Consider the following 26,192-nt stretch of genomic DNA (forward strand, 5'->3'; position numbering starts at 1 on the left):
GAAAGCCCTGTGCCACAGCTGACCGTGACCCAGAATCAGCTTGTGAACCTGAACAACAAACCAGTCAGTCACGCAGACAGTCAGAGCGAGCAGCGAGGAATGTACCCCTCTCCGTTTCCCCCTTTGTCTTCCTCTCTGTTCTGCCATTGGCGGCGGTGAGAGAGCACGCAGGGGGAAACATTCCTTTGGTGGCCTGTTATAGCCTGTTAGACCAGTGGGAGGGGGTTTTGGACTAAAGGGGGGCGGGGTGGCCTGTTTTTGCCTGGGATTGGGGGGGGGGGATTGCAGATGTGGTCGGTGTGGTGGAAAAGAGAACTTTCCTTGGGGGCAAAGGGTACTTGCTCGAGGGGGGGGGGGTTCGGTGGGGTGGGGTTGAAGGCAGTTACGATGTGGCGGAAGTCATGGCGCCAAAAAATATTTTTTGTAGAAACTGTTTTAACTCCACTGGCTGCACTTTGGAACCATTTAGTTTCTTTCTAGAGCAGCAGTCAAGTTCAAAGTGCAGATCAGTCGTTGGCCATCACATCATCCAATCAGCTGTGAGATCATAGCACCCGTGAAGCCCAGGGCTGCTGTTGATGTTGGTCAGCTGTAGGCCTGTGTGTAGAGGCGGTGGAGCCTAATGTGTCTGTCTTACAAAGAGATCTCTTTACGGTCCGTTTGCCTCCCACAGTCTTTGTGTTTCGGGACTCGAGTTTGTCTGAATGTCGTGGAGACCACAAATCCCCGGGTTCAGTTTCTGGCTGACATAACCTCGGATCTCTTACTAATTGTGGCTGTTCACAAGCTTGCTTCTTGGCTATTGCGCATAGTTATGAGGATTAGTAAATAGCATTTCCCAGTGATGAATTGAAATTGGCAACAATGGAGACTAAGAATTTCCGTTTGGTTTCCTGCCAGTTTGCATGTTGATAGTCTTTAACTCGGAGCTTAGGACCCCCTTAAGTGCATCTTTGACAATGGGATTTGAGGGGAACGCACTGGTTCTCTGCAAGTTCTTTTATCCACTTTCCGTTGTGTTAAGCTGTTAGCAGTTCAAGGTCCAATATTTCTATTGACATCTAATCGAATCTAATGCTTTGCATCATGGTAAAGTTTTCTCTACACTACAATCTGATAGCTGTGAGGTGCTGTTTAGCCACTTATCAAGAGCACATGCAAAACCTCTGCAGATTTCAGCCTTGCTGTTTCAGTTCTGTATTTGACGACCCCCCCCCCCCCCAGCTTTGGGTGCTACTATCGTTTTCTTCCTTTTTAAATGAATCAGTTAATGGAAACTTCAGGCTGTGATCGGGGTGTGACTTTCTGAAACCCAAACCATATGTGTGCTAGAAATGTCAACTGTCTTGCGATGTGACCTGTGCTCATTTAGCTTCTGACAGTTGGTGTCTAGTTAAAACACTCTTAAATGTTTCATTTCGCAAGACTAAAGTTCATTTGAGTAAAGAGTGGAGCTGAAAAGCCTCAGTGGTGGAGATCACTGAGCTTGTGGGCGTGTAAACGGTGGAATTATTAAATACTACCCAGTTTCCCAGTTGGAACATTTGTTTTGGGGAAGTACTTTGATTAGGGCTGTGGATTTAATTAGATTTTTAACTTGCATTTTGTTAGTGAACCAAACTGTTGAAGATAATCGATCTCAAGTCTCCAGTCCTGTGGATGAACTCAGACTCCACCATCTTGGACTACAGCTGGTGGTGGTCCTCCTTTTTCTCTGCAGTCTGATGAACTTGATGTAGATGCACATAACCCACTTAATCTCATCATCTGCAGTCGATGACGGTGATGTGACGGTGGGACACGACCAAAATGAGTCGTGTTCTTTTTGTACAAATAACAATTAATTGATGATTTTTGATGAATGGGGTTCATGTTGAGCGGATCCTTGGTTTAGGGTCGTCACTCCTCAAGTCATGTCATAAGTTTTGCACAGAGTAACTGTGGATGTGCCTTTCCTCTGTTTCAATGTGTGTGTTCTAATGCAGACCCGGTGGAGAGGGGCGGGGGTTGTTTGGAGGAAAGCAGCAGAAGAAAGGGATGTGTGTTTAGGTGTGTGTGTGTGTGTGTGTGTGTGTGTGTGAAGGGTGGGGGCATCATTATATTGTGGGTCTTGGTGCAGGGGGTTGGGAGCAGTTAAAAAGTGAGGTTCCCCCCCCCATTACCAGCAGAGCCCCATCCCTGTGGGCTCGTCTGTTTGAGGCTGCTGGTAAACACTGCACAGTTAAACACTAGTTCCTGATGTGCTCGCCCCCACTGCACAGCGGCTCTGCATGGTGCGTTCAGGAACCAGGGGCATGAACTGAGGAACAAACCGAGAACAGTGTGGTGTTGGAAAAAGTTCCTCAAACACTGCATCTGTGTTCAAGACCACAGTAATCTTAGCTCGCATCACCTCTGAATGCGCCTGATTGAGATTCGGCATCAGACAAAATCTGCAGTCAAGCCAGCAGTTAATAATAAAAAAAACCAAACATGCATCATCAAAACAGCAGCAGGATCAAGTTAGTTGGTGCTGGGTGACCCTGAAAACGTATCTTCCAATACCTGTCCTTGCTCCAGCATCTCTCGCCTGTCTCCATGGCTGCAGAGTGCAGAAAGCAGTCATACGCTGCCGTATCTGCGAGGCTGCACAGCGCTCTGCAGCCTCTTTATTTTTGGAAACAGCACTTCAGAGCTCTGCCATCATCCTGCACCGGTGAGGGAGCGAGAGAGTCGGAATTTGATGAAAATTTGATAAAAGAAATTGAGGAGCATGAAGCAAAACCTTGTTCTCACTGTTGCTATTTCAGACTGCCGTCTGCAGCCACGGAGCGGCCGACGCGTGGTTTTGTTTCTTACGTTGGAGGCTATAGTTGGATGTGTCTTAAGAGGCACTTTTAAGGTGCTATTTTCAGTGTGAAACAATGCATGTGTTTACGGTTGGTGTTGCTTTGTCAGTGCAAAGAATTGCAGAACTAAACAAATATGCTTTAAAAGCTTCCTCCTTTTTCTTCCTATTAGTTTATTTCAGCAAACCTGACATTGCATGACTCTACAGATGTGTCATCAGCTAAAAAACAGCCTTCTTTTTATTTGTCTGTTTATTGGTGAGATCTGTGTCGCTCACCTGCCCGTGACTCAAATTAGCAGGTTGTTTTTAAAGAGCAGGTGTGATTCTTGTGAAATGGGTGATATTTCGGAGCAGATCAGACCTCAGCGTGTCGGCACTTGCAGACATAAGTGTTGGCTGAAGCAGTTTTCGCACTTGCACTGCAGCTCTGAACTTTTCTACACATTTCTTGAATGAGGTGCCCGTGGAAGTGCAAATGTCAGAGCAGAGGTTAGGTCCCAGTACAGAAAGTCAACGACTGGGTGCCTTCCTTCGTGTTCACTCACCTGAGCTGGGTGGAGAGTTTCCAGTAATGTGACTGTTTAAAGCAGATTATTTCCTGCTGTTCACTGCATGTGAGAAGGGAAAACTATGCAGAGTATGCGAGCCAGATTCTCCTGAAATTGTCCGCAATGTTTGTATGGAAATGGGTTAAATTTGTATTTTTCAGGTCGTCTCCTGGAGGCCCGTGTGGTCGTATGGCAACATCTGTTTGCAGCTGCTGCTGCCCGCTCAGAGATTACATCCTGGCTCCGATGACAAGCTTATACCCAAATCTGACAGATAGGTGGGGAGAGGGATTAATAGGCACATGATAGTCCAGATTGGCTGTGATTTAGGTTGAACGAATATGAACGAGGGTGTTTTAAATGAGAAAGAATGCTAACAAATACGTTTTAAACTGCTCCAATCACCTTTGTTTACGCTCAGATGGATTTCATGGGGACTTGAACTAGAGCAGCTGTGCACAGCTGATCATCTTTGCTGCTTTCAGGTCATAACCTTAAAGAGAAAACAGGTCTTCCAATAATATTTTTGTTCTGTAGAATAATACCTGATGGAGAGCTGAATGTTTAGCCACACCTAAACAGGTTATTCTCCCTCCGGTCTGGGTGTGTGAGCGAGATAAGAAAACGCACACAAACACACACAGTACTAGTGTAGTAACAGAAGGCGAGCTGGGATGGTAAAGCCTCGCGCTACATCTGGGTCTTAGACACACATCTGGATAGCATGTTTAGCTGGATTTGGAGTTTCCACTGCCTCACAGTCTGACGGCTGCAGAGCTCTGACACAATTAGACCGGCTTTAAAGAAACCGCTGCTGTCACCTGGACATGAATGACAATAAAGCATCCAGAGATTTAAACTAAGAAACTAAGCACGGTTCAGCTGGATGAGATGGGCAGCTGGGAAATTTTGTTTACTTTGATTTAAACCTTTGTTGTCCTCGCCAACATCGGTCAGTGCTGCTCGGCTACCTGAGAGATTGTGGGCTAGAGTTGTCTTGATCTCGTTGATCTTAGTGACACGGCACACCTGCGCCACGCTCTGTTAGAGTCCCATTATAGAAGCACAAGGAAGGCTCGGCACTAGCCTGGTTAGTTGTAGTGAGTAGATTGTCAAAAATGAAATGGTAAAAAAAGTTACATATTTTTGCAGAGTCATTAATACACCTGAGGCATCCTAATCAGTGATGAGTGAACTGAATCATGGATGTTTTCTTGTATTTGTTGCCTTTTTCTTTTTGTGGAAACTTTGAACCGAACTCGACCCTGATGGGGAATCACCCGATGAAGCTCTGCAGACATCGGTTAGTCTTTGTTGTGGTGTCGAGACCAGTGCCTCGATCTATGACTTTAAAAACTCAGTAAGAGGAGTGACGATGAGGCAAACAGAGCATGATTCAATCTAATTGTGCATGCGCGTGTTTGTTTCCTGCGCGCTTGTCTCCGATTTCCTCCGAGAGCTCCTGTTGTTTTATTTAACAGCTTTCAAACTGGGGCACTGGGCGAAGAGGTGAAGAGGAGAACCCTGCAGGGACGGACACACACACACACACACACACACACACACACACACACACACACACACACACACACACACACACACACACAGAAGTGTCTTGCTTTCCAAGAAATGTACAAAGAGTTGACTCTGCTGGGATCAGTATCATTTTTCTGCTGCTAATTCTGACAAAGCGCCATGCCAGTCCACCCAGACTCACGTAAAGCATCCATATAGCGTTTTTAATTTCTCATAGTAGCGAATGCATAGCGATTAGACAGGCACATGGAAATGACTGTCAGGCCTTTGTTATGCTTGGCGCAGAATTTTAAGGTAAATTTGGGACTGCTTGTACACCTGAAGCAGAAACCTTTCAGCGGGGTATCAGTGGAGCCTGTGTTGGTTTCAGTGCACATAAAAGGCGCATTAAATATTTACTGATTGTGCCTGGCCTTCAGGTTGTGGTGTGCTCATTTAAAGCGCGGGTGCTCGGTTCCCCTGATAATCCCACGCAGCACTTTTCCTCTGCACTGTGATTCTCTGAATTTATTTCTCTTTTTTCCCCCTTCTGTCTTAGCCAGTGTCGTTAAGGCAACAGAATCAGACAAAAGGAGAGACGTTGCTGCTATTTTTAGGCCTTTTGGCCAATGGCTCCTCTAAATGTGTTATTTTGCATCGATGTGATTGTAGCAGTGGGCAGTGTGGGGGTATGCTTTTGCTCAGGCATCTTCAAGACCAGCCCGGGGCCTGATCGTAGCTTCAGCCTGTTCATGAGGAGGGTCCCACCGAGAATCTGAGGCTAAAGCTTTGGATGAATGGAATGAACAAAAGTGGTCATGTGCAGTGGGGTTTAACTGAAATGAAGACTTTAAATTGGTTCCTGATTGTTCTGCAGAGAACAGGAGCAGAAATGAAGATGGAAGCAGGAAAACATGTATTTTAAAGGATTATGTCAGCCTGTTAGTGTAAGGCTGGATTTAGGCTCGCAGGCAGCGAAATGCAGAGAGCTAAAGACAGATGGCTGATAAACATCTACTGCAGGTTCATTGTCAGTTTATGCAGCTGAGAAGTCGAGGCTCCAAACATGCTGCTGCTGCTTTGGGCCTCAGGGCCTGAACTGAAAAGTGGGAAACGGTTAATCTTCTTTACTTTTTCTGCTGCAACTTAATAAAGACGATTTTTGGAAAGAATATGACCCAACATGTGCTCAGAAATTGCCTTTTTCCTCAGTTTCTGTGGTGACAATGCTCGTATTAAATAGTGAGACTTCAGTCAGTTTCATCTGATGTCACAGACTGCAGAAAATCCTTATATGGTCATCTCAGGCAGTCTTAAAACCCCACCCACCTGCTGTTTAAACCTTTTTATGATGGACAGCCAATCAGAAAGAAGCCTGCTTGAAAGACAAGGAGTTAAGATGCCTCGTTTCAGACTGGAGTTCTAAATGAGGATTATTTTGATCTGTGAATCATGCAAAGCTACTCTAGAGTCCAAGCCTCCTTTTAATAGCATGAGCATGGAGAAATAATCTGTTCATTGAACTTAAAAATGCATTTATCGATGTAAAGGCCTCAGCTGTAAAGAGCAAAGACGATGGAACTGCAGCTCCGAGTTCACCTCTCGGGAGTCGTAGTAGTGAATAAAGGGGAAGGAAGGCTCTGAGGTTTGTGTGGTTTTTAAATATAAAGTCACCGCACACGCAAACAGTCAGACGAGTCCTCTGAGTCAGGCCAGAGAGACAGACAGATACTGTGTCTGTGTGTCACCCCTGCGTTAATGGACCAGATGGCGGGCAAAGAGTGGAGGGAATGCCTGCAGATCAGGCCGACTGTACGCTGAATGGAAGCACACAACAGGGAATAATTGGCCTCCAGTTTTTATCTGAGCTGTCACATTAGCAGCGTTAAACGTTTGTGAATAACGCACACTTGTCTTCATGCACGCTTACAATTATTACATACAGAAAACAGAAGCAATTAAGTAGTTAGAGCGACGCTAAATCAGCAGGGGGCCGTCTTTTTCTCATCACTTTCTGTTCTTAAAGTATTTTCAGCTGTCAGTTAACATATGAATCCAGCTGCTGCAGTGCACAGTCACACCACTCGCCACTCGCCGCTGGTCTCAATGTGGGTCAGGGAAGTCCTCTGCGCCATCGGCCACGAGCTTACTATCCTGTCTGATCCAATCAAAGCTGGCCTGCAGGGGATTATTTTAGCTACCGTTCCCCCCCCAGTTAACAAAGATCCCTCTGTTGGCTCTCCTCTGAGTCACAGTGCTGTGGGAGCACACAGCAGCATGCACGTGCAGTTAACACACATCAGGATACTCTGGAGTAGCTTCATAGTGGCATAGCTTTATATCTGGTGTGTGTGTGTGAGAGCTGTGGAGACACGAGGGCTCGATTCTTAAGCCGCAGCATTTCCTGCTGAACTCACGACCGCAGTATCACAGCTTCTCTGCTGACATTTTAGCGCCTTTCTGAAGCTGAAGCGTTATTTTTACTTTCAGTCTGGCAGCCATGCAAACACGGAGCGGTGCAAATTTCCAGATGTTCTGCTTTGTAAAACGACAGGAGGACAGAAGTGCAGATATTTAAAGAGCAGAATAGTTTTTCTTTGGACATCAGGTCCTGAGATGCGTTTTAAACCTTCTAAAAATAAGATGCTGTACTCTTGTGTTGCTTAGCAACAGCCCTTAAGCAGAGCTGTGGTGCTAATATGGCGACCGTGGTAAGCTGCATGACCAAAGTATGTATCAGGATTTCTTTATTGAATTTTATAACAGGTTTTAAAGAAACTAGCTTATCAGCAGCTGTGATGCCACTTAGTCTGCACCAGCAGCATCTCACTCCCAAAGGGGGCACGAAGGCTAAAAAAACCTCGAGTATAAAAATCTTACATCATCTTACAAACAGCTTTCTCACCTTCAGCCTCCCACACACTCAGACTTCATTACTGTACAAATAAATGTGTTGCAGACCTAAAAAAATCCATGAATTATGGCAACATTAAGAGTAAATTGTGATTTCAGCTGCAGCTGAAATCATAAGTACAAAAATTTAGATGTGATTATTTTTGATCTGTGTCAAAGGTCGTTCAAATCTGAGAAGCCACAGAGAGACGCAAGGCTTAGTTCTTACAAGCGAAGCGGAGGAAACCAGATAAACGCTAACACAGCTGAGGTGCAAACGTTCAAGAGGAAGTTCAGCATCTGGCTCTTCTAGCGTTTTCATCCCAGGCAGCTTGGACGTGCAGCACCATCGAAGCATCCTGCTCGGAGCTTTGATATGAACGCTGTGTTAAATACTATTTTCCCCGCAGGTTAAAGAGATGTTACAGTTTGAATGTCTGTGTAACTGAAGGATCTGGCCATGGAGGCTATATGAAAGATGGGCGTAGTCGTCGGTTTGAACTGTGATTTTGTTTTTTTTAAATTATTTATCTTTTGGTGCTGTGATTTTCAGCAGCGTATGTGTTGATAAAGCCAGACGTGATCACATTTAGATTATCAGCTAATGCTGGAAAGCTGCATCCACAGACACAGACACCCACTAATCTGTGCTGCATAAAATTAAAATCATAGAACTTCAGTCACCAAATCAGAAGCAACAGCTTCTTCCAGGCGTATCGTTTGTTTCATTGCATGTTTCCAAAGGCTCCAGCACCACAAACACAGCCCGGAGCTCCAGTTCAGTGCTTGGAAGTTGCCAAGATGAAGCCTAGCAGATGTCCAGCAGCCTTATCAGCACCACCTCTCAGTCAAAGCAACTACACCCATAATAATCTTTTAGTTTTAATTCTAGTTAAACAGCTGACTGTTGTTAGGAAGATGGTCTCCATAGAAACCAAACCGGGTTGTTGTAGCAGGCTGTAAATGTGTTTATTTTCACTGTAAAGTTTTAATACGGGAGTCTGTGGGGACTGACTCGAGTGGACAGTAGAGGAACTGCAGTTTCTGGCACATCATTCATTTTTCGGAAGGTTGTCGCTCGTGTCCGGCTCCACAGAATAATCCACTGTTAACAGATTTGACTCAAATGCGTTTTGTAAAAACTGAGTTTGTTTTAAAAGAGGTGTCTGATTTTTGCATACAACATAATCCTAATTTGAATGAGTGAGTGTTGATTTTGTACACAGTTGTAATCAAGCAGCTTTTGTCTGCAGACAGAGAAAGTGGTCGAGAGGATCAGACTGTCACTGATTCACTGTCTGCACATCCTGGCTGCTCCATAGCTGCAGGACAAGTGGGGGATGCTGTAATATGAAAGTCATTTTAAAAGGATTACATTGAGTTTTCGGAGCCCCCTCCCAACAGACCCGACCTGTGCACAGTGGTAGCTGCCTTGACTGAGCCCTGCACCCTGAGGGGCTCGGAGGGGGGTGCTGCGTCTACTGTGCTGGTGTGTTTTTTAAGAGCTCAGCCTCACGAGTGTATCTGGGGCATGAGGATCACTGCATTAAATCAACTTAAGGTTTTAGGTTAGTGTGGGAGGAGTGTGTGTGGATTCATGATCACCACTGTGCAACCATTTTGGGTTTACAAGATGTTGAACTGGGCAAAGACACAAATCCAGAGAAGGAGGAGCCGAACTTTCTCTCACAATAGTTTCTAGATTTAAATGAATCGGTTAATACAGGTAATTATCAAGTTAACTGCTGGTTGCACACACAGTTGTCTCTTAACCTGCCTCTGTGTCTGACGTGGAGACTGATCGAATTAAATTGTGTGTATAGTTTTATTTTTATAGCAAAAATCAAACCCTTGGAGCAGAACTGTGGGATGTTTCAGGTCACCTCATGAAGGAGCCTGATCGTTCGGGACTTTGTATCGCTGTGGAAGCAATATGGCCGCTCCTTCTAGTCCCTGTTAGCACCTTTGACGCTCAGCTGAAGGCTTTTCTGGGAGCTGTTAGAGCGGCCTGATAATACAGCAGCCGAGCCCAGAAGCAACAGATGCACAGACTCGTTTTCAGCATCACTCGGAGGCAGATGAAAGAAGGCAGACGGACATATTTGTTTAATGTGCGAGTTAAAGCACACGTTTCTGATCAAAGGCTCCTTACAGTAATGTCCATTTACATGCTGATTTGCCTCAGGATCAGCTTAGTGTGTGTGTGTGTGTGTGTGTGTCAGAGTCACAGTGCTGGTGATTCACAAAGCTATAAAGGGCAGGGTGAGCTCAGGAATGTGTGACTGAGCGGGACCGTGTGTGTGTGGGTGTGTGTGTGGGTGGCTTGTAGGGTCATCAACAAGCGGAAACTCGGAGGAACAAACAATGTGCTGCTCTGGGTGCAGGTTTGGACCCTCTGAGCTCAGCATCAGGAAGTTCCTACAGTCTGTGGGGACGGTGCATAAAAATAACTCATTTCATGTTGAACATTTTGAGATCTGATTTTTATTTAACACTTTCTGAATTTATTAAAATGAATTTCCTGTTTTATTTTGGTTTTTCTTATAGAACAGCCTCCCAAATCTACGTTTCCGTTCTTCGTCTCTTTTATAACTTTGAGCCGTAACTGAAACCAAACAGAACAGCTCAGAGTTCAGTTTATTATATCACCTCACATAAACACTAAATGGCTCTTACAGCAAATGATCCATGTGTTGGTTTCAGCTCCAGTATTTGCTGCATCTTTGGTACCGTCACTTCCTTTGTTAGTGCTAAAGTTATTAAGTTATCAGTAGCTGTCACATCCTTTTTCCTGCCTGCTGCAGTAACACAGCTGAACTCTATCAGCGTCAGTGAGATGGCGTTAGTGATTTAACCACACCAGAGCTTCGACTCTGCGCCGCTGTAGAAAGAAGACAAAGAACTGTCATTGATTAGAGTGATGTCGGTCACTGATTGACTGGATGCCATAGATTAACACAGCCCACGACACATTTAAAGTTTGCATTCAGCCGCCACACATCATCACATTTCCCACAGCTGTGTGAACATCAGCCTCCCAAGAAACAAGGGCCACTGCTGCTAGCGGTGCTAATGACACACACACTGTCACGTTAGCTTTGATTAACAGAGCCAGATGTTTGTAAGGACAGTGTTTAATCGCTTCCTTTAGATTGTGCTCAGGTTTGACAGTGTGAGTGTGTTCCTTGTTTTGTTAACGAGTAACCAGCTTTGTCTTCTGTTCCGTTGGCTGCCATATTAGTCAGATATCTCCTTTCTAAGCTCAGTGTTTCTTCATGATGAGGTCTATTGAAACTAACAGAGGAGCAAAAAAAGTGAACAAGAAGTTAAATATTAAACTCAGGAACGTTCGTGGGAGTCGAGGCTATTTAAGGACATGTGTGCACTCCCTTAGCCACCCATGCTCGTTGACCCAGGCCTGCTGTCACTGGTAGGGTGTTGGGAGCAAACTTTTTTAATGTCTCCAACCAAACTCGTTCTCGTCCCGCGGCTTTAAGCGCCCGTCTTTCTGCTCGTTATCTTCTGTTTGTTTCTGTTGCTTCTTAGGAAGCAAAGGGAGGAGACAAGAAGGTGGACTGTGGCTCCATGTTTCACATTCCTGCAGTCGAACGAACACACACACACACACACACACAGGTAGCTGCAAATGGAAAGTGCACGCCTGTGTGTGTGATCATTTATTTTAAATCTCTTCATGCAGGTCCATTCTTTGCCTGTGAGTGTCGGCGGGGGGTGCACCTTGCTGCCCTCTTACATCACCATTGTCGTAGTGACAGGCAGTTAAATGCGTTTCCTTATAAGGTAAAAGCGCACAGCATGTAGTGAGCAGGAGGAGGGGCAGGAAGAGCATTTTAGTGTGACAATGCTGTCTGCTGCTGGGCAACTGGGCTGGCCTCAAACCCCTGTTTGGCCACATTCTCACACTCTCTCTCTCACACACACACACACACACACACACACACACACACACACACACACACACACACACACACACACACACGAGTTCCTTTATTCGTCCTTCATCTCTGTCGAGCTACATGATTCACCTTTTAATATTTTCTTCTGTTGCTAGAAGAAATATTTGCGTTTGTGTTCGTTGCCCGTCTGAGGTGTGTTTGTGTGTGTTTAGGTGAAGGCTGCCGTCACTGAGTTGTCTTTGGATGAGATCAGCAGCACACGAGCAACATAAAAATGCTAACTATGAAGATTTATAGGTGTGGAAATGCCATGCTTCTCATACCACACATGCACAGATTACACTCTGACATCAAACGTCTGCAGACTTTCCTCACACACACCATCATTTCCCCTTCTTTGCTCATCGCTCTGCTCCCCGTTTGCTCAACGTCCCGGGCGGTTATCCTGCCACGACCTCGGCTTTATTGCTCGATTGTCTGATTGTAGCTGATGGAGGGAGCTGACTGCTTTGTAGTTTTTTTTCTGCCTTAATGATTAAAATAACCCAGCACTGAGTAACTGTCTTGTCACAGAGTTTAGAGCTTACTCATTTCACATGTGTCAAAAAAAAGAAATAAAACTGAAGTGTGAGATAACTGTGATGGCATAATTGTGTTTGAAGTTCATTACCAAGAGCTCTAAAAGCAGGAAGGTGAAGTTTGGTTCTCACACATATTATTTCTCTTTTCTGACCAATAACTTCCTCTAACAGGCTTCAGCTGGTTTCAGGTTGTCTTTTTTTTTCAGTCATTGTTACAATTACACTCTGCAAGTTCTGTGGTGTGAAGAGAAAAACAAAACTGATTGCACACTCGTTAATGCAACCAATGTTGGTCAACTTTTTTCAAGTGAGAAATAAGCTGTTGGTTACTCAGTGTTTCCCCACACAGCCCCGTACTTGCTCGGATGAGCTGCTGAGGTACATTAACAGCTAATTAAATATATATTTTAAGACTCTTAAGATGATTTTAAACTCATCAATGATTGTTGAATGTCATTCAGCAGCTCTGCAGACTGTTTCTCCACCTGACAAGCTGGTTTATGTCGCGACCTACAATTCATCGGTGGAGCTGGAGTCGGTCTACGACACGAGGAACTGCCTGGAAAGGCAGCTGATGATTGCTCCACGTATATATCATGTATATATGCACTATTGCTGCACAGCAAGAAGGTCCTGGGTTTGAATCCACCTGGGACTGTTCTCCCTGCATGCGCTTCCTGTGTCCTGTCACTTCCTCTTACAGTCCTGAGACATGCAGACATGCAGCCGCCCCCACCCAGCAACCCTAAATCGGATAAAAGATGGATAAATAAATATTATCAATAATTCAAACACTGGGCTTCGAATCATGCACTCCCTAACTTTTGCTTCTGAGTGCTTTTCGTGCCTTCAGGTAATGAAGGTGTTTGCACTCACGATGGTCGTAGTCATTGTGGTTGCTGTCTTTGGCTACATGGCGGGGCTTGTTTGGCTAATAGGAGGAAGAGTGTTGATGCATGAGGAAGAATTTGGTGTTATGTGTGGTCAGAGGTGTGACAAGTTCCAAAAAAATATAGTTGCTAGTGTGACAGACAGACAAACGTTGCAGACTTTGACCAGTGAGTGCACACCTTTCAATAAAGAGCACTGCATGCAGAACAGTGCCTGGCTGCACGTGCATGTGGGAACACTCCTTATGTGCTCGTCCAAGCTGCTCTGAGTGGTTGTACAAATGTAAACGCTGCTATATGAACCGGCAGATCATCATTCCCTATCACTGCTGTAAGAGCGGCACATTATAGTTACTCACAGATTTATAGCTACACACCTAGTATTATGGGCTATTAGTCACCTTCTCTTGTAGATAGAAACAATAAATGACTTTCATGTGTTCCTAGAAATTCAGCTTTCAGGCAGTAAGAGCCAGGAGGCGATAAACATCTCATCACGTTAGTAAAAACCCCAATGAGTTTTCCTACTCATTAAATTATTTGGTATTTGCTGATGATTTGATCCACACTGACTCGATGTGAGTGAGACGTGTGCTCTCCTGCACCTCACACCACCATTATCAGCAGACGCCTCTGTCACATAAATGTGATATTTCTTTCTTTAACAAAGAGCCTTCAGATTGTCCCCCAGCAGGAGTGTGGTGTTCAGTGCCTGCCTAATGGATGACCTGCTCTGCCTCCTGAGTAACAACTGCAGATAGATTTTCAGAAAATGCTTTTTCTTTGCTTTGAAGACATTTTCTAAGTATTAGCCTGATTAATTTTCTCATTTACATGTTCCAAAACTGCAAATGTGGAGAAACTGACACCTGAGTAAGTTTGGCTGTGCAGCATGCTTTCTAACAAAGCCATGTTTGGTGGACCGATTCAGTTTCCTCCTGCCTGAACTGATCAACAACAGAACCGCAGAACTGTCAGAGGGGCTCTGGAAAGATTCAGCCAGCGGTTTTAATAAAAGGCCGACATAAACAGCTGACGCTTCGCCCTGCCAACTGCTGTCAGGCCTGCCAAACCCCTGATTTTGGACTGTGTAAAAACACACAGACACACAAAGAAAAAAGTGGGTGTGTAGTAATAATAATGACCTCAGCTCATTCAGTGATTAGAGCACTCGGGTTTTATAATGGTGAACGAAGGGGAACACCACTTTGGCTACTGGCTGTGCCTCTGGCAGCTCAAACCAGCTCCTGCAGAACAGCTGGACGTGTGGAAAATAGCGGGGGGGGGGTGCGAGCACCCACAGGTTTACGTTACAAGACAAAAAAAATCAACTCCAAGGTCAAAGGAAACTTTTGTTAAACAGTTACAGGCCTGAGTGCTTTCTTCTTTCCCTTCCCTTCTATTGACTTGTGATAATTTTAGTTGATCTGCAGCCAGGTTGAGCAGCGTGTTGCTGTACAAGGGTCATTATTTGTCTTGAAACTTGAAGGAGGAACATAAGGTGTCAGATTTAGTGGAAAGAAAGGGTCAAGGTCACTTCCCTTGAGCATAAAAGTGTTTAAACTCCTCTCGGCCGCCTTTCCACGAGGTTCCAGTTGAACGTGTGGAGGTACGATAGATTTCAGGTGTATCCACAAACCCCGCCTTGGTCTGAGCAGGCGCCTGAACGGGATCCGTATCTGCTACAGGATAAGAAAGCAGCTCTCGTTGAGTCTATTGTGCTCGTTTTCAGCTCTGCGTATTTAGTCTTGAAGATACTGAAACTATAGAAACTTTGGCCAAGGTGTTTGCTGGATGTGTCACGCTTCTGAAATGTTTCCTGACATCATAAAGTCAAACTTCCTCAGGTCATGCACTGCAGGATAAAGAGGTTGGCTGAGTCATTCGGTGGCAGCTCTTGGGCGTCTTTTAACGCCCCTGATTGTAAAATGATGTCAGTCGTTGCAACACCTGCCGTTATTGCACAGCATTGTAGTGCACCTGAGGTGTGGCCTCCCAAAAGTGAAGAATGGTGTTCAGTGAGAGGCAGAGAGTGTCTCCTGCTTTTTGGAAATCATTGCGTTGATTTGTTTGGACACGTGAGATTGTAGTTTTCAGCCTGTAAGGTTTCACGCACAGTCAACTTTCTTTAAGGGATTCTGGGATTCCCAGAGATCTGTTGAATGCAGCCCAGTCGCCTCTTTCTCAGTGAGTTCACTCTCTATGTAAGCCGGGCCGCTCCTTTTGACTCATCGCGGCCTTTACAACTTCCCGAGCGTCCTTCTCATCGAGCTCATCCTCCTTCAGATGCGTCAGTGGGCAGAAGGACGCGACTTCAGATGCTCGATTTGACGAGCTCTCCAGTTAATGTTTTACATTTGCACGCTTGGATTCTTCTGCTGCATTCCTGGAGAATTAGCATGGACATCCTCCACCCCCCGTTTCCTGTGCTGCGCCTCTAAAGACGGGAAGTGGATTAGCTGGCTGCTGATTGGCTGAGGAGAAAAAGAAGTGATGGTGTGATATGAGAAAAACAGACACACAATTAGGGGGAAATACTGATGCCAAGTAAGGCTGAGTCGCTCTCTGTGAATCTGATTGTTGTCTCATGCCATTTATCTCCTCTCAGCGCTTCTGTGAGCTGATCACACACGTCCATGTTTTTCCTTTCAGCTGCAGAAATCCTCTGACTCATTGTGTGTGTGTGTGTGTGTGTGTGTGTGTGTGTGGCGCACTGTGGTCATTGTGCTTGTTGCTCTGTGCCAGATTCAGCACAGATGCTCTAATTTTGTTGTGGCAGCTCTGAAGGTCCTCTTAAATCGGTGTAAACAAGCACAATGTTTCAAGATGATGATCATCTTTTGCACATTTGGGTTTATTCCACGTTTATCCTTTTTATGAAGATCTGTAAGAAATCCATGGTTTAGTTTCACGTCTTAATTTTCTGTAAGAATGGATGAATACCAAAAAATGTTTCGATTACTGGCCTGAATCTTGTATCATGAAAACATTAATAAAAAAACCAAAATGTTACATTAAAAAAAAAATTGTTACTTTTCGCCTAGGTTGTAAGGTCTGCCTTGATCTTGTTTTCCATTCATGAGTTTCTGTTAACGTATTTGTGAAGGAGTGTTTGGATTCGTTTGCTTGCTGGAGAGGTCCTTCACTTTGATAATTACAGGAACGTAAAGAAACCGCAGCCCCAGCTCCACCTTGTGATCATCTCGGCCTTTTACCAGATATCACTGACTCTGTTTGGACTGAACTGTTTATGTGATCATGTTTAATTGCCCACTTTTATGTCCTCCATTTAAATCTGAGCGATGCTGTGTTGCCAAACAGCTACTTGCACAACCGAGATTTCTTAAGGATGCATTACAAGAGCTTTTCTCACTGTCAAGTGATTTGTGTGTACAGGAACAAGCTGACATGAACCAGAATGATGGTGAAAGGAGGAAGGAGACGGGGAGAGAGTGAAGATTTGTTAGAAAGGGAGTTTGAGGGAGGAAGAACATAGCAGGCATTCCTGACATCTGTCGTGTGCAGCAGAGCTGACAGTCGCCTTTGATTCAGCGTGCCTCTCTCAGCCCGCTCCTTACCTTTACCCGTCATCCTGTCACCACTCTGCAGTCTCAGGCATGAAAAAAAGCAAATTTGCAGAGATGCTTGTGGTTTGTTTTGCCAGCTGAAGAGGGTGGAGTCGCTGGAGCGAGTGCCGCAAAGTTGAGACAACAAAAATGTATTTTTTTCCTCCTCCCTCTCCTATCTGGATAATTTTATCTCCTGCTGCAAACGGGGGGAAAAAAGTCAGACACATCTGGAAAGCAATAACGCACAACATTTGGTGCAAATAAATCTGTTCGCTTTCTTTGTGTGCTCAGTTGCTATAAAACACTCGTGCTTTGTGTGCTTGGTTCATCCAGTTTGGTTGGTCTCCTGTTCTGGAGAGCAGATCAAAGCCCACTCTGGGAGCCTTTTGTCTCTCATCGCCGCTCGTCCCTTCATTTAAACCCAGGAAGAGCCTCATTAGATGTCGCCCCGCGTGGCCGCCTCCTGCTATGAGCTGTCACCAAAGAATTAAAGTCTGTGACACAAACTGGTTTATTTGAACAAACAGAACATGATTCTCTGCTCGCTCGTCTTCAGCTCGTCTCCGTTGACACTCCTTGTGGGATGAACTTGGAAAAATCTTGCTTACGTGGTGGAACTTAATAATGTGTAACTTTCTGGACCGGATGGAAGTTGGATATTAATTGAATGGTTTTCCATTTTTCCGTTAATCATTGATGCCTATTGTTAACAAACTGGGTGGTGTTTACCCTCGACTACTCCACCAGCTTATTGCTTCACTGCAAGTTACTCAGCCGTTTCCGTCTAAGTACCAGTAGTTGTTTTATCGTAGCCTTTTAAGAGCCACAGTGATGGCACAGACTTTGGATTGTTATTAGTTTTAAATTTAGAAGACAAGAAGAAAAGTTCTCTAAAAAACGAATTGCTGTCTTTTTAAGAAGCCGTTTATATTTAATTTTTTTGCTTTAAACTTCTGCTATTGTGCGTTTACACTGCCAGTACGATCACTAATGTGACAGCCTGCTAACCGTTGAGGGTTTGGTGCTTCTTGTGGGTTTCATGTTGACAGCAGAGTTTGAACCAGAAGACTGGTTAAACCCAACGCTGTGACGGGTTCACATTGAATGTTCGCTCCACCCGCTGTAATAGTATTGTGATAATTGTGTGGCCCAGGTGAAGCAGCTACAGGTTGGTGTGGACTTTAGCTTAACTTTCCTATGATGTAAAAACTGATGTGGAGTCAAAGGGATGCGTTTCCTCTGATGCTTATGGGCCTAATGGACTTCAGTAGATCTACTTGTTACTTACACAGCTGATGTTGATGACTGCTAACGGAGTGTGTTTTTAATATCTGGATTTGTGGTCCTAAATGTTACGTCAGATTAATAAACTGGCACTCGGCCATCAAGTCTTTGGCAGTATCCGATTTCGACCAATGTGCCAGAGTGTAACGGTCCTAAAGTAGGACCTGAAATAGTCCCCAAAAACCAGATTCCAGAGTAGTTTGCAGTTCCTGCAGTGTGGGCGGAACAAAATGAAGGAGTTCCTCAAAGAATCGCAGGAGGTTTGGAAAAAGTCTCCATGGCTCAAAAGCATTTTAAGACCCCAAACTTTTATATGGCGGCCTAATGCGTCAGCCAAAGCCCTGAAACGTAAATGCCAACCACATCAGCCCCATATTCTCTTTGCAGGCCGCTGCTGTGTCACCATGTCTTTGTGCAACGATGGCCTGTGTGATTCGTTGCCCAAGTCACCAGCAGTCTTTATTGACACACAGCTGGACAGTATTGCCTCATATAATGTGTAAATATGCAGACGCAGTGGGCAAGAGACCATTAAAATGGGAGTGTGGTATTATGCCATGTGTGTGCCGAGTGATACGATGGTTCAAGTTGGAATGACTGCAAATAAAAATTCTGGATTGATCAACGTCTCCTTTTTTTCCCCTTCTGTCAGCGAGAAATAAAACCAACATCTTTCACAACATGGAGTCAGAGACCAGCTGGAAAATCCTGAGCTACAGTTATTTACTGCATGAATATTTTAATGTTGTTCCTATTGTGTATAAAAATGCGGCCCTGTTATCGTAAGGGGACCCAACTGATCCTAAAATAGGTCGGGGAGGCTGTGTGTGAGTGCAACCTGACCCGTGGAAGGACTCTGAGTAACAAAGACAGGAAGAGACGTAATAAATGAATAAATAGCCACATCGTTTGACACTTTGCCCCCTTCCCTCCCTTTTCTTCCTTATTTCCTGTCTCCTTTCCTTTCTCTTTACCTTGAAAGTTTCCTCCCATAAAACAGCAGCAGAACACTGAAAGCCTCCACGCAGCTGCTGGAAAACTTCCTGCTGCAGATAAATGAACATGTCGTCATTTATCTTTTTTTTTTTTTGGCTGTCAGCTTTTTAAAAACTGGAATTGTAGTTTGGATCAGAGTGGCGTTAAGTCCCTTTACTGTAAAAGAAACTGTTGCATAACAGAATGTCAGATGATGCATACTCAGAAGCTTGACTGCACCCTGCTATACGTTATGCTGTATGCAACTTGTGTAGTTTGAGTTTGCATTGCAGCCAAGCACAAGCTGTGTTACCCATCATTGTTTACATAGCTGCAAAGAAGTGACATTTACATGTGGTTTGCTTTTGTTGGGGGGTAAAATGTTATTTGCAGGGAGACGAGCAGCATCTTACTCTTTTCACTCACATTTTTGATGGAGCATGCATGACTCAATCTGTGGATCTCAGGACTCTGCTTAGCATTTCAGTCGCCCAGATGTTGGTTCTTTGGACCACTGACTGCATCTGGGCCAGAAAGTTATCTTATTAGCTAGATGTGAAACACCTGCAAATTAATGCCGATTTGGCTGATAAATACTAATAAAATAATAGAACTTTCATTCCAAAAAACTGTAGCACAGCTGTGACAGCAGGTCATATTATTGTCAAATGACTCCATAAATGTTCCAAATTGCACCAACTACACAAGCACAAGAGGAGACGACCTGCTCCTGTGACTTGAATTAGTGAAAGCGAGCTGAGCCAGACGGCTAACGTTAGCCAGTCACACACAAAGACCCTGCAGAGTCGTTATGAAGGGAGTTGTGGGACACCTTTGCAGAAACGAATTCAGCTTTTGAAAATCCTTTCAAAAAAGGATCCAATAATAATTCCTCATTGTTACTTTTTCTTATTATTGGGTTTTCTTCCATGAAGTTAACCTGCGTCCAGACTTCCAGCCAATCAGACTAAGTGGTCATTAATAATGCAGCGTGTTTTTTAAGTGGACAGATTCCTGCACAGCTTGCTGGAGGACTGAGGGGAATCTGGCCTGTAAATCGAAGATTGTTTCAGGGAAACATGCTCGTTCCATGTAAGAGATTAAAACTGTAAGTGTGCATTTCCCTGTGGAGGGAGAGTCTCCTCAGTCTGCTCCGGTTGGTTAATGACGTTGATCCCAGCCTCTGTCCTGTGGCGGCAGAGATCTCAGGTCCACGAAGGCCCGGGCGGGACTTTTGTGCTTCCTGAAGAGGAGGAGGAAACTTCAAATAAAACGTTTTATTCATTTATTTGCTTTTCTTGCATCCTTTAATTTTCTATTCATTTGTTTCTCATAAATATCTGTTGATCGTCCTCTTCAGCTTTCATCCCACCAGATTGCTTTTTTTGTTTTTTTGTTTTTTAAACCTCTTATCCCACATTCACCCATCTGTGACCCTCATTTAGCTTCTCACTGTAATGGTAAAGTTACTTTACTTTTTAATTAAGGGTGGTTTTTTATTTATTTTTTGTTTGTTTGTTTGCTTTTTTTTTTAAAATCCGGGGATAGATGGATAAAGTGGCACCATCTGAAGCTCAGACTTTGTTTTGTTTCAGCCTCTTGTGGGCAAAATCAGATAAAAGATTGTCTGTCTTCTGTTTTTTAGCAACATTTTTCCATCTTTTCCCACATTTTTATCGCCTCTTTATTCCTCCTCCCGTTCTTGATCTTTGCCTGCACCCCCCTCCTCTCCATTTCCTCTGCCCTCCCCTCCTAACCTCCTCTCCTTAATCCTCCCTTTCCTTTGTTTCTGTTAGCTGCTATATTAAGGCCCCTCCAGAGAGTCTGTGTGTCTGACTGAACGCAAGCGATGGTGCTTGTTGAAAACGGTTGCCGTTGAGCTGTTGACTCACATAATGGCATATCTGAGGGGGCATTAGGCCGGCCAAGAAGCGCACGGCAATTACATGTTTGTCGTCTCCCTCTGGGAGGTGTGTGTGCGCCGTGGTGAAAGATTGTCCTTACATTACTGACTACCTGTCAGCACACGAGGGAGGCTGCCTCAGTCTGTGTGTGTTTGTGTGTGTGCACACATGTTAATGATCACCTGTCCAGACTTGAGAGGATAATGAGACCGGAGGAACCTCTGCAGCAGGGCTCCGCTCCGTCGTCCTTCTGTTCTTGCTCTGCTTCGCTGTCACGATTAGCAGAAGTCCGGTGAGCATCTCGGCCGGCTTTCCTTCTGCCTGTAGAAGCGTTACGCCTGGCTTTGGCACTGCATCCCACTTGATCTTTATCGTTTGTTGTTTCACAGTCGGAGATGCTGCCAGTTGTCTGAATGTTGCTATCAGCCTCAGGAAAGTGTTGATCTGCAAACAGCTGTTCACTGGTTTAGCTTCAGGCTGGTTCCTCCTTCTCACTTGTCTTAGTTCTCAAACTAGGAACGCTCCCAGGTTTCTCCGACCGTGGCTCCTGTGGGACGGCACAGTTTCCCACTCTGACTGCAGCACGGCTGTCCTGATGTTCTTAAATGAAGGCTTTGTTGTTTTTGGTCCGTATGTGTTGACAGAATAAACATGTACATTCAGAATGTTTACTCATTGAGTTCACACACAAAGCAAACTGTCACACGGACAAAGTGGAGGAAGTGTGTGCAGCAGTAGCAGCACTGCTGTGTCACACGCCACAGCCCTTTTTTAATTGGTGTGCATCTAAGAATAGGAGGCCTTGTGTCAGGCCAGGCCAGACTAGTTACTGAGCTTTATTCACAGGGCCAGGCCAGCATGGTTTTGGCCCAGCAGAGTCTGGTACAGCCGGTCCAGACTTCTATGGGGCCGTCCAAGTTCCTTGAGGTCGTACCTCCTGCCAGCAGGTCCACGTATAACCCCTTTAAAGTGGACCTATTCTGCTCGTTTCTCTTTATTTTTATTCTTGGACTCTGCTGGAGTACTTTGCATGATTCGCAGTTAAAAAATAAGCGTCGTTTGTCTCACACTGGGCCTTTGTGCAGCCCCTCGGTTCAGCCGCCGCCTGAGATGAGCTGAACGGTTTGGAAGAAAAACATCTAGAGCAGCCTGAAGCCGGCGCTTGTGGCTCAGGAGGATACTCGTACATACGCCGACCCCGTTACTTAAATCTTTGCTCCATATTTCAGATCTGCAGTTGCTGCAGTTTATACATGACTCAGAAAATAAGGAAGAGCATCTTGACCTTAACTATCATTGCAAACCGGATGCAACAGCATGCGATATTTTAGCAATTCTCACGCTGACACAGCTGATCGCTGTACTGCTGAGTCACTTTCTCATCTCTCCAAGTCGTGCTGGCTTTTTTTCATTTCCTCTTTTCAGGGTTTTAATGAACAGAGTTGTTGATGCAAAAATGAGTAATGAGCAGTTACATTTAGTTACCATTTTGGCCTCCATCCATACTAAAAACGAGAATTATTCTAATAATAAAAATAATAATAATTATTATTTTTTTGACTTTTAGGTTGCAAACGCAGGCTTAGAAGTCCAAACCCTCCCCCGGGCTTTAGCAGGTTTTAAATTCAGCCCCTTTTTAATTTAAAAAGTTGATTTGTATTGTATTAAATCAGTGAGTTAAATAATAGTGATTTTTTGATTTTGGGCATAGATTTGTGCAGGAGAAACGGTGCAGCAGGTGAACGCTGCTGCTACAAAAGGTGTAAAATTATCTGTGAAGTCACGGAAAGCAAAGAACCATCTGTTGATGTTTGAGCCTCACACTTCAACGCATGCTTGGCTCTAGACGTAACAGTCGTGTTATTGGATGGTTAACTGCACATCAGCTCAGCGTTTCTGCCACCAAACAGCTCTGTTTCCTCCTCTGAGCTCACCTCACTGCATGTCCGAGCCTGCCCGGCTGGAAGCCTGTTTTACTCGCTGACTGCTGCTGGTACAGGAGGAGGGTGTGAGAAAATCTAACTGACATGGAGTGTGTGTGGTTTCACCACCTCTGCATAGGCTCTCTGTGTATATTTATAAACTGTGTGTGTGTGTTTCGAGAGGTGTCGTCTTAATCATGAGAGTGTGAGATGTGAAATACATGAATCATGAGACCTCAGCAGGTACTAGACTGATGGAGAGTGTGTGTGTGGGGTTGCTTTAATAGTGAGCTCATCAGTTTTGGGAAGAAAAAGGGTGTGTGCTATAGAACACACACACACACACACACACACACACACACACACACACACACACACACACACACACACACACACACACACACACTGCTGCGTGTGTGGTATGTAGTCAGAAAGGTATGTAGGTATGTAGTCAGGAAGTTGCACGTTCATTAGAAAAAGGGTGTGGAGATAATTGCTGCGTGTGTGTGTGCGTGTGCACGCTTGAAGTTGAGTTGAAGTCGGCAGCAAAACTGGAATTTTTGTGTGTGTAGGTGATGCAGATGGATATTGAATTCTGGTCTCTTAAAAACATTCCTGTCCAAGGAGTGGTGCATGTAGAGGGTGATGGACAGCATCGCTGTGCACAGCTTGCATGCTTTCACTTGTCTCACATGCATGAATTTCTGCTTTGTCCTCTGACCCTGTAGCCTCGCACATGAGAGACTGTTGAGGGTTACACTGATGACTCTGCTGCGCACACACACACACACACACACACACACACACACACACACACACACACACACACACACACACACACACACACACTGGAGTTGTTGGTTCAGGAAAAATAGAGTGGCGACTCAGTGGGGTCGATGAATCCCTACAGCTGATGACAGTATTTGTCTGCAATGTCCCATCAGTTTTAATTAAATGAATAAAGAAGTTACCGTTCATTAAAGATGGCGTGGTAGAAGGATAAACGACTGATGGTAACACTCACTAACGGATATTTTTGTTTCTGGGCTAAAATGCGGAATAAATGGGACGAAGAAAAATCTATATTGTTACATATTTTCATAGTTCTGTTACTCTGGTAACATGTAAAGGTGAGAGTGGCAGTAAGCCAACACATACTGCTAAAGTTATGTAATAGATGGTAGAGGATAAGAGCCCTCATGCCTTTAAAAGTAAACCGTCTTACCACGGAGATCCAGCATTACTCATCTCAGTCCTGCATGGCGGTCAGCTGGTTATCCGTGTCCTCGGCTCAGGTCAGAAATCCTCTGATCTGATCTGCTGTGTGTGGCAACACACAGACAGGTTTAACAGGCTTCGCTGGCACTCTGTTACCTTTAAATTTAGCCAGTCCTTCAAGTACACTACACCCAGCTCCGCTGGCATGAAAGACGCCTAACTGTGGGGATAAAAGACGCAAATGTGCAAGCCGCTTTTGACATTTTGCATTTTAAACGCTCATTTAAATGTCATCCAAGAGTTAGACGATACATGTCTGGTTAGGTTCAGTGGACTTTCATCAGCCTGCTGGTGAATGGACGGCAAAGCTCTTGTAGCTGCTTTTTCTTGCATAGTGTCCTCTCAGCGTGGTTCACATCGGCCTGTAAGATCCTCTCAGCAGCTCCACTCCTGGCCACGGGCAGCCAGAGGCAGGCTTTGTGTGTCCACTATAAAAAACAAAACAAGACCTGAACTATGACAGACACGCAACAGCCTGATGGACCAGCCTGTTTTAAATTCAGATAAAGCAGGCTGAAGAGTCCTTCAATGCTTTGTTGAGGTCTGACCTTTGACCCTGGAGGAAGGCCACGAATGCTACTTTGCCAGTAGAGTGATTGCTGTCACAAGAATGATGACATCAGCAAAATAGACTTCACTGTCAATGGAGCTCTTTTATTTTTTTTTAGTGTGTATATAGAGGAGAAGACCATCACTGCCTTTCAGTTTGCTTCAACGCAGACGCCATTTTTCTCCACCTGCCCAGGTGCATCTCACACATGCTAACCAATGAAAAACGAGAATCAAACGTCCCGGGTTACCGTTTCTCAACTCACTCATCCAAACTAGAGATGGAAGTCATTTGTAACAGGAAACCAAAGCCGATTAAAACAAATGAAACATCAGCGTGCCCAGATGTGTTTGAGAAACTCATTAGACAGTCATGAACTTTAGAAACGTCTGAACTTTTTGTACAGCTCTTATTTTTTTATTATTTTCAACTTCTTTCAGAAAACTGTTTCAGGTTTTGAGCTCAGCTTAGGCTCAGATTCGGGTTTCGTTAAGGCACTGAGAATAGAGAATACATTCACGTAAAACGTCCTCACAGAATCAGCCATTCAGACATGTGTGTGTGTGTGTTTTTAATTAGTTCTTATTTTAAATTTAGAACTGAGAAAGATCATATAGTGTCTTTTATGGGCTTCCTGGTTTCTTTTTAGTACAAACTCAGTTCGGTATTGCATTCTTGTTCCTTTTCACTGCTATTATAGGTGCTGTTTGTCCACAGTGAGAACATAGAGCAGTTATTTCAGTACAAACACGTCTCAGACCATCACACGACACATGCACAGCAGCTCGATTTCTGTTATTTCTAAAGTCTAGTTTTGGTTTAAAAGTGTATTTTTTCTCTACACTTGGATGTGGTTTAGTTTCAGTCAACTATACAGTAACTTTACAGAGTGGAGCAGAGAGAACAGCTCGTAGCCTGAATGTGGCCTCAAACACGGCACTGCACGTACTCGGGTGCCCAGAAGTACATTTGTTAAGTTTAAGGTGGACTGAATAATGCGTTTGTAGAAATGGCTGAAAATGGAGACTCTCCATTTTTTTTTTTTCTTTTACTTTCTTTTACTTTGCAAAGCACAGGTGTGCGCTTGTAGATGTTGTGTGCACCACTTGGACTCTGTAAGGAATGCCAGACATCAGCCCTGTATGAATGATGGGAAATGGGCTTTGCAAGGCGCATTGTGTAAAGTATTTTCAAACTGTGAAACGTTGAGTGAGCGCGAGGTGAAATACGCTCTCAAAAGCTGGAATGTGTTGCAGAGAAAGATTAGAAAATGAGTAAACTGTTGATATGTTTGGATGACGACAGTTTGCCGGCTTCGTGGCTCCGGTGCGGCGTCTTGGTGACAGCTGACAGCCGCGTCCAGTGATGAATGCATCTTCGCTCTGATTGTCTGCTCTGTGTTAAACCGAGCTGTAACTTCCTGTCGTTGCAGTGCCACTTCCTCCTGCATTGTGTGTTAGCGAGGGCATTGTCTTTTGTCACTCTTCCCCCTCCTGCCCACCAACCTTGTTTGTATGTCCGTTTGTTTATGTGAAAT

At 44.6% G+C, this 26,192-nt stretch overlaps 1 protein-coding gene and 1 long non-coding RNA gene across 7 annotated transcripts in view; both read left to right on the forward strand.

Annotated features, from left to right (window-relative positions):
- Positions 1–26,192, forward strand: part of actn4 (actinin, alpha 4) — a 56,463-nt gene that overhangs the window by 6,231 nt on the left and 24,040 nt on the right. The window lies entirely within an intron of this gene.
- Positions 359–26,137, forward strand: LOC120738432. The gene is made up of 2 exons (XR_005696976.1): positions 359–17,627; positions 17,963–26,137. It is a non-coding gene; the product is annotated as an uncharacterized LOC120738432 (long non-coding RNA).

The sequence above is a fragment of the Simochromis diagramma genome, unplaced genomic scaffold (assembly GCF_900408965.1).
Source record: "Simochromis diagramma unplaced genomic scaffold, fSimDia1.1 OVJJ01000031.1, whole genome shotgun sequence".
In the NCBI taxonomy this organism is placed as follows: domain Eukaryota; kingdom Metazoa; phylum Chordata; class Actinopteri; order Cichliformes; family Cichlidae; genus Simochromis; species Simochromis diagramma.